The sequence below is a fragment of the Garra rufa genome, chromosome 4 (genome assembly GCF_049309525.1).
Source record: "Garra rufa chromosome 4, GarRuf1.0, whole genome shotgun sequence".
Taxonomy (NCBI): Eukaryota; Metazoa; Chordata; class Actinopteri; order Cypriniformes; family Cyprinidae; genus Garra; species Garra rufa.
In genome coordinates, this window is record NC_133364.1 from 54,943,974 (window position 1) to 54,947,489 (window position 3,516).

Sequence of the window (3,516 nt, forward strand, 5' to 3'; positions counted from 1 at the left end):
TTCCCCGTGAGCCCGAGGGCCGGGGATTGCAGTGCCCTCTTGTCTGCGGTATGCCGACAATGGCCTTATCTCTCGCGTCCTGGCGTAGCACAGGCCGAGCCTTGGATCCCTCTTGCTCTGGCTGCACCCCCAGGCAAAGGATCACCCACTCCTCGTGTGCCCGAGGGCCGAGGAGCCTCGAGGTCAAGCTCACAGTCCTCGTGGGTCTACGGACCGGGGATTTCACACACCATCTGTCCGCCGAGTGCTAGACAGTGGTCATTCGGTCCCTCTTGTTCTGGCTAACTCCCAGACAAAGGACTAAGACTCTGCATGTGCCTGAGGGCCGCGGAGTACCTCTCGTTCTGGCTGGCGACCAGACAGAGGAAGACTACCTTTCCTCGTGTGCCCGAGGGCCGAGGACTACAGGGCCTCTTGTCCGCGTAATGCTAGACAATGGCTCTCTTCTTTCCACCCTGGTGGCACAGACACTGCGCAGGGCTTGGAAATTATGGGGGCGTTGGTAGTCTCGTTCCCCATAGCGTTCCTGACGCGGCTCGAGTTCCCGGAAGGGAACGTCTCGGGTTACTATCGTAACCTTATTTCCCTGAGGGAACGAGACGCCGCGTCTCGGACCATAATCCCCGCGCCCTGCGGCGCTCGCTTCATTCCTAAAAGAGCTGCCGCGGGTTTCAAACGCACGTGCTTTATACTTCCTGGTTCCCCGTTGGTGCAGCACACCCTGCGGACGCAGCCCCTTCGGAGGCTGATGTCGAACTCCAGCTCCTCTCCCCTCACCACTCTCGATGGCGGGCCAGCCCGGGGGTACGTGACGATCCCCCAGGTTGAGCGCACTGTCGCGGTGCACCGCTGCCACCTGGGGGGACTTTCCACGCCGCTGGACAGGCTGCCACTGCCCTACATGCCATGGCTACCACTGCCCTACATGCCATTGAGTACCAGGCGCAGGCACTCAAACAGCTGCACGAGAGTGGTCCTGACCAAGGGACATTTGAAGAACTCCGCACCGCCACCGACTTCACCCTCCGGGCCACAAAGGTCACGCCACGTTCCCTGGGTCAGGTGATGTCCACCTGCATGGTCCAGGAACGACACCTGTGGCTGACCCTGGCTCAGATGGCAGAGGCCGACAAAGCTCGCTTTCTCAACTCTCCTGTCTCCCAGGGCGGCCTATTCGGCGACGCCGTGGAAGACTTCGCCCAGCAGTTCTCCACGGTCCAGAAGCAGACCATCCTGCCACCAGGGCCTCCGCCTCTGCCTGTCCCTCGCATCTCGCAAACAAGTTCCACTTAAGGCCATACAGTTTCCTCGTAGAGGGAGCTCTGGATTGGAGAAGGATCTCAACCACCTCAGTTGGGAGACCCGCTCCCTGTCGACTCGGCTGGGGACCTGGCTTCAGCTTCCCAGCCCCTCGCAGTGGTTGACACGGAAGGTACGTCTCGGCTAAGCGATTCAATTCGCCAGGCGTCCATCCAGGTACAGAGGCGTTTTACACACTACTGTTCACTCAGACACACATGCCGCTGTCCTGCGTATGGAGGTTGCAGTCCTACTAGCGAAGGACGCAATCGAGCCTGTCCTTCCAGCCGAGATGAGGTCTGGGTTTTACAGTCCCTACTTCATTGTGCCCAAAAAGAGCGGTGGGCCCTGAACCCGTCCCTTCTCAGGATGCCGTTCAAAATGCTCATGACAAGGTGCATGCTCACATGCATCCGCCCCCAGGATTGGTATGCAGCCATCGACCTGAAGGATGCATACTTTCATGTCTCGATTCTTCCTCGACACAGGCCCTTCCTTCGGTTTGCTTTCGAGGGTCGAGCGTATCAGTACAAAGTTCTCCCATTTGGCGTGTCCTTCTCTCCCCGCGTCTTCACGAAAGTCGCGAAGGCAGCCCTGTCCCCTCTTTGGCAGACGGGCTTTCGCATCCTCAACTATCTCAATGACTAGCTTCTCATAGCACACTCGAAGGATCTGTTGTGCGAACAGAGGAACCTGGTGCTTCAGCACCTCAGCCGTCTGGGCCTTCAGGTCAACCAAGTAAAGAGCAAACTCTCCCCAGTGCAGAGGATCTCTTTTCTTGGTGTGGAGCTGGACTCGGTCGATATGACAGCCCGCCTCACCACCGAGCGCGCGCTCTCAGTGTTGAAGTGTCTGGAATCAACCAGACACAAAACAGCGGTTCCTCTCAAAACATTTCAGAAGCTCCTGGGGCATATGGCAGCTGCAGCCGTGGTAACGCCGCTGGGCTTGCTTCATATGAGACCATGGGTTGGGGTGCTATATACAACGGGCAAGCAGCATCGGGCTCCTGGACAGGACCCCTGGCGGAGGCAGACCCAGCCTCTGCGCTACTGTGCCCAGTTCGTGCTCTACATACATATGTGGACCGCACTTGGCCCTTTAGACGCACCGAGCAGCTCTTTGTCTGTTTCGGAGGTCAGCAGAAAGGGAACGCTGTCTCCAAACAGAGGTTGGCCCATTGGGTGGTTGAAGCCATCTCCCTGTCCTATTTATACCAGGGAGAGCCATGCCCCCTAGGACTTCGAGCCCACTCCACACGGAGTGTTGCTTCGTCCTACGCGTTGGCTCATGGCGCCTCTCTAACAGACATCTGCAGAGCTGCGGGTTGGGCGACACCCAATACCTTCGCCAGGTTCTATAAACTCGGCGTAGAGGCCGTGTCCTCCCGTGTCTTAACATAGACATCAGGTGAACGGGAGACCGGCTGGTGCTGGCTTGCTGCGCCACTCCTACGAGGATCTGTGCGCTATTTCCCAGATGTTCCCTCCGGCATCCTGGGTCCTCCATGCCCCGCAGTCAGCCTAGAGCGGAGTATTTCCTGACTAGAAGGAGTAGTTCTCCTTCGCCCCGCAGGTTGTGGCAACATGTCTCAGTATTTTTTCCCTCAGTCAGCCAGAAGGCCGTGGTCTCCCTCGTGTATCCCTAGACTCCTATGGATATATCGAATTACTCTCATTCCACATGTAAAATATCTCATGTGCTCCGCCCCCCCCCCCCCCCTGCTTCAGTACAACTGGCATCCCTGTGGGGCGTTGGGAAGGTTACGTTCATATCTGCCTGCGGACACGTCCGCTTGTCTGCACGTGGTGTTGTGCGTAACGCGCCATCAGGGTTGTGGTCTGTTCCCATAGAACTAGGAATTAGAAGTACCAGCAGCGACGTTCTCGCATTCTTCAGACACGAGTCACGCGGCGGCGTTCCCCAATAGCGAGCCCTAGGGGACGTGGTGTCTCGCTCCCTTCTCAGGGAACCATGGTTACATACGTAACCTAGGAGAGGTTTATATGAATAGAGTTACTGCATACTAAAATTATTTAAATTCCAGGTCTTTTTTTCTTTCATTTTTGCCTATTTCCAGTAAAATGGTAAAGGATAAGATACTTTTAAATATGAAAGTAAATGCAAATAGGTGGCAGCAAGTGATTGCCACATTTATATGTATATGCGTGTATGTATGTATGTATGTATGTATGTATGAAAATGTATGTATACATT